Here is an 8,688-nt window from a genome sequence, read left to right as displayed (position 1 = left end):
CTTGACTTGCACACATTCAAGAGTTGGTGGCCCGTACTTAAACCTACCCTGGTGGGGACATAACCCCCTCCTCCCCCATCCCCTTTTATCCACATTCCCACACCTCCATCATAACCCCTTCCAGCCTGTCCATGGGTGAGTGACAACACCCTTCTGTTACACCCTTTGATGTCCCCGAATAGCTTCCTAGTGGCCATTATAGCTTCATGGATGTCACTGTTGATTTTCAATGTTTGCAGTACCTGCTTGAGATAGGAAGATTGAATAGCACTTATGGTAATGGCAGAATGTGAGTTAACATCGACACATGACTTGTTTTTTCAAATGTTTCTGTTTAAGGACTGAACCAAGGACTCCTGCTGATACTGATGTGAAACTATTTTATTAATGACGATGTAGCTGGATTGTGGATTTTACTAATGATAATGTAACTTTCATAGATGTAATTTATTCAAGATTGTGATATTGAAAATGCAATTTAAAACTGGTTAAAAAAATGTATTGGAGATGCAGTTGGGTAGTTAGCTTTCACTAAAAAATACTAATGGTAGGTCAGCACTAATGAGGGACACATTAGCAAAGCACATTTACTTTTGATAATTATTGAAATTATGAACTATGATTCAATCTCAAGACCGGAGCCATGGATTATGCATTTCCTTTGTCCATTTTATTAATCAGCAGACTTTACAATTAGAAAAAAAAACTTTATTTCACAGAAATCTTAGGGAAGGGGTATTCCACATAACCTATCAAACTCTAAATTCATAACATAGTGCATGTTTATGTCCCCTCTTTCTTCGTGAGATAAAAATGGTCAGTTCCTTCTTGTTCATTCCCGTTTGGAGCCGTCATTCCCTAGAAGAGAAAATACAACTTGTAACTATTCCATGCAGAACCAATATGACGTTCAAGTGGAGGGCACGCAAATAGCAATGTCACCTTAAATCTCAAATACAGTATTCAAAAGCATGATAATGGCAAAATAGTCATACTACTACCATAGGAAAGTCCCAAATGTATCCTGCATCAACTTTGTCACCGGGTTAACAGAAACCTCTTGCTAAAGCGGGTGTTGTCTTCATGTCCTTAACCCCTTCACTGCCATGGACATAATGCTATTAAAGAACGAGTTACTTACCTTCGGTAGCGACTTTTCTGGTGGATACATTAGCTTCCTGTGGATTCCTCACCTAATGAATACTCCCATTGCGCCAGCATTCGACGGAAATCTTCTTCCTAGCTTCTGCACGTCGACGAGGACGTCACAGTTGCCCACGCGATGCCGTCTGACGTCATACAGGCAATAAGAGGTCCTCGCCGACGTGCCGACGTCAGAACCAACATTTTTTACGTGCATGAGAATAATAGGCCATTGAGATGAAAGAACAATAGTAATATTTGATGATATTCCAAACAAACACATCATTCTGAGAATTCAACCTACCATTTTTTTTTAAACAAGTAAATAAATATAGGAACTATATATATAGATATAAACATATATACAAATCCTCAAAACCAAGAGGAGCACACTCAAGAATTACTTGGTTAGACCAAACAGGCAACGGGGAGGCGGGTGGGACCGCGAGGAATCCACAGGTAGCTAATCTATCCACCAGAAAAGTCGCTACCGAAGGTAAGTAACTCGTTCTTCTGATGGATACAACTACCTGTGGATTCCTCACCTAATGAATAGAGTCCCAAAGCAGTACCGCACTCAGTGGTGGGTGCCTGAATGGTCAAACCAAGAAATCCTGCAGCACTGACCGTGCAAAATGGCCATCCCTTCTGACCTCAGAGTCCAAGCAGTAATTGTAAGGAAATGCCTCCTTGGCATGGTTGCCCCCTGACTTTTTTGCCTTTGCTGATGCTATGTTTACAATTGAAAGTGTGCTGAGGCCTGCTAACCAGGCCCCAGCACCAGTGTTCTTTCCCTAACCTGTACTTTTGTATCCACAATTGGCAGACCCTGGCATCCAGATAAGTCCCTTGTAACTGGTACTTCTAGTACCAAGGGCCCTGATGCCAAGGAAGGTCTCTAAGGGCTGCAGCATGTCTTATGCCACCCTGGAGACCTCTCACTCAGCACAGACACACTGCTTGCCAGCTTGTGTGTGCTAGTGAGGACAAAACGAGTAAGTCGACATGGCACTCCCCCCAGGGTGCCATGCCAGCCTCTCACTGCCTATGCAGTATAGGTAAGACACCCCTCTAGCAGGCCTTACAGCCCTAAGGCAGGGTGCACTATACCATAGGTGAGGGTACCAGTGCATGAGCATGGTACCCCTACAGTGTCTAAACAAAACCTTAGACATTGTAAGTGCAGGGTAGCCATAAGAGTATATGGTCTGGGAGTCTGTCAAACACGAACTCCACAGCACCATAATGGCTACACTGAAAACTGGGAAGTTTGGTATCAAACTTCTCAGCACAATAAATGCACACTGATGCCAGTGTACATTTTATTGTAAAATGCACCACAGAGGGCACCTTAGAGGTGCCCCCTGAAACTTAACCAACTATCTGTGTAGGCTGACTGGTTCCAGCAGCCTGCCACACTAGAGACATGTTGCTGGCCCCATGGGGAGAGTGCCTTTGTCACTCTGAGGCCAGTAACAAAGCCTGCACTGGGTGGAGATGCTAACACCTCCCCCAGGCAGGAGCTGTGACACCTGGCGGTGAGCCTCAAAGGCTCCCCCCTTTGTCACAGCCCAGCAGGGCACTCCAGCTTAGTGGAGTTGCCCGCCCCCTCCGGCCACGGCCCCCACTTTTGGCGGCAAGGCTGGAGGGAACAAAGAAAGCAACAAGGAGGAGTCACTGGCCAGTCAGGACAGCCCCTAAGGTGTCCTGAACTGAGGTGACTCTGACTTTTAGAAATCCTCCATCTTGCAGATGGAGGATTCCCCCAATAGGGTTAGGATTGTGACCCCCTCCCCTTGGGAGGAGGCACAAAGAGGGTGTACCCACCCTCAGGGCTAGTAGCCATTGGCTACTAACCCCCCAGACCTAAACACGCCCTTAAATTTAGTATTTAAGGGCTACCCTGAACCCTAGAAAATTAGATTCCTGCAACTACAAGAAGAAGGACTGCCTAGCTGAAAACCCCTGCAGCGGAAGACCAGAAGACGACAACTGCCTTGGCTCCAGAAACTCACCGGCCTGTCTCCTGCCTTCCAAAGATCCTGCTCCAGCGACGCCTTCCAAAGGGACCAGCGACCTCGACATCCTCTGAGGACTGCCCCTGCTTCGAAAAGACAAGAAACTCCCGAGGACAGCGGACCTGCTCCAAGAAAAGCTGCAACTTTGTTTCCAGCAGCTTTAAAGATCCCTGCAAGCTCCCCGCAAGAAGCGTGAGACTTGCAACACTGCACCCGGCGACCCCGACTCGGCTGGTGGCGATCCAACACCTCAGGAGGGACCCCAGGACTACTCTGATACTGTGAGTACCAAAACCTGTCCCCCCTGAGCCCCCACAGCGCCGCCTGCAGAGGGAATCCCGAGGCTTCCCCTGACCGCGACTCTTTGAACCTAAAGTCCCGACACCTGGGAGAGACCCTGCACCCGCAGCCCCCAGGACCTGAAGGACCGGACTTTCACTGGAGAAGTGACCCCCAGGAGTCCCTCTCCCTTGCCCAAGTGGAGGTTTCCCCGAGGAACCCCCCCCTTGCCTGCCTGCAGCGCTGAAGAGATCCCGAGATCTCTCATAGACTAACATTGCGAACCCGACGCTTGTTTCTACACTGCACCCGGCCGCCCCCGCGCCGCTGTGGGTGAAATTTCTGTGTGGACTTGTGTCCCCCCCGGTGCCCTACAAAACCCCCCTGGTCTGCCCTCCGAAGACGCGGGTACTTACCTGCAAGCAGACCGGAACCGGGGCACCCCCTTCTCTCCATTCTAGCCTATGTGTTTTGGGCACCACTTTGAACTCTGCACCTGACCGGCCCTGAGCTGCTGGTGTGGTGACTTGGGGTTGCTCTGAACCCCCAACGGTGGGCTACCTTGGACCAAGAACTGAACCCTGTAAGTGTCTTACTTACCTGGTAAAACTAACAAAAACTTACCTCCCCCAGGAACTGTGAAAATTGCACTAAGTGTCCACTTTTAAAACAGCTATTTGTCAATAACTTGAAAAGTATACATGCAATTTTTATGAGTTAAAGTTCCTAAAGTACTTACCTGCAATACCTTTCAAATGAGATATTACATGTAGAATTTGAACCTGTGGTTCTTAAAATAAACTAAGAAAAGACATTTTTCTATACAAAACCTATTGGCTGGATTTGTCTCTGAGTGTGTGTACCTCATTTATTGTCTATGTGTATGTACAACAAATGCTTAACACTACTCCTTGGATAAGCCTACTGCTCGACCACACTACCACAAAATAGAGCATTAGTATTATCTATTTTTACCACTATTTTACCTCTAAGGGGAACCCTTGGACTCTGTGCATGCTATTCCTTACTTTGAAATAGCACATACAGAGCCAACTTCCTACATTGGTGGATCAGCGGTGGGGTAAATGACTTTGCATTTGCTGGACTACTCAGCCAATACCTGATCACACGACAAATTCCAAAATTGTCATTAGAAATTGATTTTTGCAATTTGAAAAGTTTTCTAAATTCTTAAAAGACCTGCTAGGGCCTTGTGTTAGATCCTGTTTAGCATTTCTTTTAGAGTTTAAAAGTTTGTAAAAGTTTGAATTAGAACCTAGAACTAGTTGTAGATTCTTAAAAAGTATTCCAACTTTTAGAAGCAAAATGTCTAGCACAGATGTGACTGTGGTGGAACTCGACACCACACCTTACCTCCATCTTAAGATGAGGGAGCTAAGGTCACTCTGTAAAATAAAGAAAATAACAATGGGCCCCAAACCTACCAAAATACAGCTCCAGGAGCTTTTGGCAGAGTTTGAAAAGGCCAACCCCTCTGAGGGTGGCAACTCAGAGGAAGAGGATAGTGACTTGGAGGACAATTCCCCCCTACCAGTCCTATCTAGGGAGAACAGGGTCCCTCAAACCCTGACTCCAAAAATAATAGTCAGAGATGCTGGTTCCCTCACAGGAGAGACCAACACCTCTGAAATCACTGAGGATAGCCCCAGTGAAGAGGACATCCAGTTAGCCAGGATGGCCAAAAGATTGGCTTTGGAAAGACAGATCCTAGCCATAGAGAGGGAAAGACAAGAGATGGGCCTAGGACCCATCAATGGTGGCAGCAACATCAATAGGGTCAGAGATTCTCCTGACATGTTGAAAATCCCTAAAGGGATTGTAACTAAATATGAAGATGGTGATGACATCACCAAATGGTTCACAGCTTTTGAGAGGGCTTGTGTAACCAGAAAAGTGAACAGATCTCACTGGGGTGCTCTCCTTTGGGAAATGTTCACAGGAAAGTGTAGGGATAGACTCCTCACACTCTCTGGACAAGATGCAGAATCTTATGACCTCATGAAGGGTACCCTGATTGAGGGCTTTGGATTCTCCACTGAGGAGTACAGGATTAGGTTCAGGGGGGCTCAAAAATCCTCGAGCCAGACCTGGGTTGACTTTGTTGACTACTCAGTGAAAACACTAGATGGTTGGATTCAAGGCAGTGGTGTAAGTAATTATGATGGGCTGTACAATTTATTTGTGAAAGAACACCTGTTAAGTAATTGTTTCAATGATAAACTGCATCAGCATCTGGTAGACCTAGGACCAATTTCTCCCCAAGAATTGGGAAAGAAGGCGGACCATTGGGTCAAGACAAGGGTGTCCAAGACTTCAACAGGGGGTGACCAAAAGAAAGGGGTCACAAAGACTCCCCAGCAGAAGAGTGATGAGACAACCAAAACTAAAAATAGTAAAGAGTCTTCTACAGGCCCCCAAAAACCTGCACAGGAGGGTGGGCCCAGAGCCTCTTCACAAAACAATGGGTACAAGGGTAAAAACTTTGATCCCAAAAAGGCCTGGTGTCATAGCTGTAAACAGCATGGACACCAAACTGGAGACAAGGCCTGTCCCAAGAAAGGTTCCACTCCAAACTCCCATCCAGGTAACACTGGTATGGCTAGTCTCCAAGTGGGATCAACAGTGTGCCCAGAGCAAATCAGGGTCCACACTGAAGCTACTCTAGTTTCTGAGGGTGGGGTGGATTTAGCCACACTAGCTGTCTGGCCGCCTAACATGCAAAAATACAGACAGCAACTCTTAATTAATGGGACTAGAATAGAGGGCCTGAGGGATACAGGTGCCAGTGTCACCATGGTGACAGAGAAACTGGTTTCCCCTGGCCAATACCTGACTGGAAAAACTTACACAGTCACCAACGCTGACAATCAGAGAAAAGTACATCCCATGGCAATGGTTACTTTAGAATGGGGAGGGGTCAATGGCCTGAAACAGGTGGTGGTCTCCTCAAATATCCCAGTGGACTGTCTGCTTGGAAATGACCTGGAGTCCTCAGCATGGGCTGAGGTAGAACTAAAAACCCATGCAGCAATGCTGGGTATCCCTGAACTGGTGTGTGTGAAAACAAGAGCACAGTGCAAGGCACAGGGTGAACAAGTAGAGCTGGAGTCTGGAAGAATGGCCCAACCTACCAAGAGGAAAGGAAAGTCAGTTGGGAAACCAACTGCAACACAGCAAGAGAAAGGGAACCTCTCTTCTCAGGAAGAAGTTCTGCCCTCTGAGGGAACTGAGCCTTTGGAGCTTGAACCTTACCAGGTTGAGCTCTTAGGCCCAGGGGGACCCTCAAGGGAGGAGCTGTGTAAGGGACAAGAAACCTGTCCCTCTCTTGAAGGCCTTAGGCAGCAAGCTGCTGAAGAGTCCAAAGGCAAGAAAAATGGAACACATAGGGTCTATTGGGAAGATGGGCTCCTGTACACTGAGGCCAGAGACCCCAAACCTGGTGCCACTAGGAGAGTGGTAGTGCCTCAGCTGTTCAGAGAGTTCATCCTAACATTGGCCCATGACATTCCCCTTGCTGGACATTTGGGACAAACCAAGACGTGGGAGAGGTTAGTCAACCACTTCTACTGGCCCAATATGTCCAACATGGTTAAGGAGTTTTGCCTCTCCTGCCCCACCTGTCAAGCCAGTGGTAAGACAGATGGGCATCCAAAGGCCCCCCTCATTCCACTTCCTGTGGTGGGGGTGCCCTTTGAAAGAGTGGGTGTGGACATAGTTGGTCCACTAGAACCTCCCACAGCCTCAGGAAATATGTACATCCTGGTAGTAGTGGATCATGCTACCAGGTATCCTGAAGCTATTCCCCTTAGGTCGACTACTGCCCCTGCAGTAGCCAAGGCCCTCATTGGTATCTTTACCAGAGTGGGTTTCCCTAAGGAGGTGGTGTCTGACAGAGGTACCAACTTCATGTCAGCATACCTAAAGCACATGTGGAATGAGTGTGGAGTGACTTATAAATTCACTACACCCTACCATCCACAAACTAATGGCTTAGTTGAGAGATTCAACAAGACATTAAAAGGCATGATCATGGGGCTCCCAGAAAAACTCAAAAGGAGATGGGATGTCCTCCTGCCATGTCTGCTTTTCGCTTACAGGGAGGTACCACAGAAGGGAGTAGGATTCTCGCCCTTTGAACTTCTGTTTGGTCATCCTGTAAGGGGACCACTTGCCCTTGTTAAAGAAGGCTGGGAGAGACCTCTCCATGAGCCTAAACAGGACATAGTGGACTATGTACTTGGCCTTCGCTCTAGAATGGCAGAGTACATGGAAAAGGCAACCAAAAACCTTGAGGCCAGCCAACAACTCCAGAAGTTTTGGTATGACCAAAAGGCTGCACTGGTTGAGTTCCAACCAGGGCAGAAAGTCTGGGTTCTGGAGCCTGTGGCTCCCAGGGCACTCCAGGACAAATGGAGTGGCCCTTACCCAGTGCTAGAGAGGAAGAGTCAGGTCACCTACCTGGTGGACCTGGGCACAAGCAGGAGCCCCAAGAGGGTGATCCATGTGAACCGCCTTAAGCTCTTCCATGACAGGGCTGATGTGAATCTGTTGATGGTAACAGATGAGGATCAGGAGGCAGAGAGTGAACCTCTCCCTGATCTTCTGTCATCAGACCCAAAAGATGGCACAGTAGATGGAGTGATCTACTCAGACACCCTCTCTGGCCAACAGCAGGCTGATTGTAGGAGAGTCCTACAACAGTTTCCTGAGCTTTTCTCCCTAACCCCTGGTCAGACACACCTGTGTACCCATGATGTGGACACAGGAGACAGCATGCCTGTCAAGAACAAAATCTTCAGACAGTCTGACCATGTTAAGGAAAGCATCAAGGTGGAAGTCCACAAGATGCTGGAATTGGGAGTAATTGAGCGCTCTGACAGCCCCTGGGCTAGCCCAGTGGTCTTAGTCCCCAAACCTCACACCAAAGATGGAAAGAAAGAGATGAGGTTTTGTGTGGACTACAGAGGGCTCAATTCTGTCACCAAGACAGATGCCCATCCAATTCCAAGAGCTGATGAGCTCATTGATAAATTAGGTGCTGCCAAATTTCTAAGTACCTTTGACTTGACAGCAGGGTACTGGCAAATAAAAATGGCACCTGGAGCAAAAGAAAAGACAGCATTCTCCACACCTGATGGGCATTATCAGTTTACTGTTATGCCCTTTGGTTTAAAGAATGCCCCTGCCACCTTCCAAAGGTTGGTGAATCAAGTCCTTGCTGGCTTGG

At 47.5% G+C, this 8,688-nt stretch overlaps 1 long non-coding RNA gene across 2 annotated transcripts in view; it reads right to left on the bottom strand.

Annotated features, from left to right (window-relative positions):
- Positions 1–726: 726 nt before the first annotated feature.
- LOC138294079 (uncharacterized) overlaps positions 727–8,688 on the bottom strand; it is a 120,076-nt gene continuing 112,114 nt past the window's right edge. The window contains exon 3 of one of the 2 annotated variants that reach the window (XR_011203171.1): positions 727–858. This is a non-coding gene — a long non-coding RNA (uncharacterized lncRNA). The remainder of the gene's footprint in view (positions 859–8,688) is intronic. The other variant, XR_011203170.1, reaches the window with a different exon arrangement.

The sequence above is a fragment of the Pleurodeles waltl genome, chromosome 4_2 (genome assembly GCF_031143425.1).
Source record: "Pleurodeles waltl isolate 20211129_DDA chromosome 4_2, aPleWal1.hap1.20221129, whole genome shotgun sequence".
Lineage (NCBI taxonomy): Eukaryota > Metazoa > Chordata > Amphibia > Caudata > Salamandridae > Pleurodeles > Pleurodeles waltl.
The sequence above is the reverse complement of the archived record's forward strand: the minus strand, read 5'-3'. Positions and strand labels throughout refer to the sequence as shown.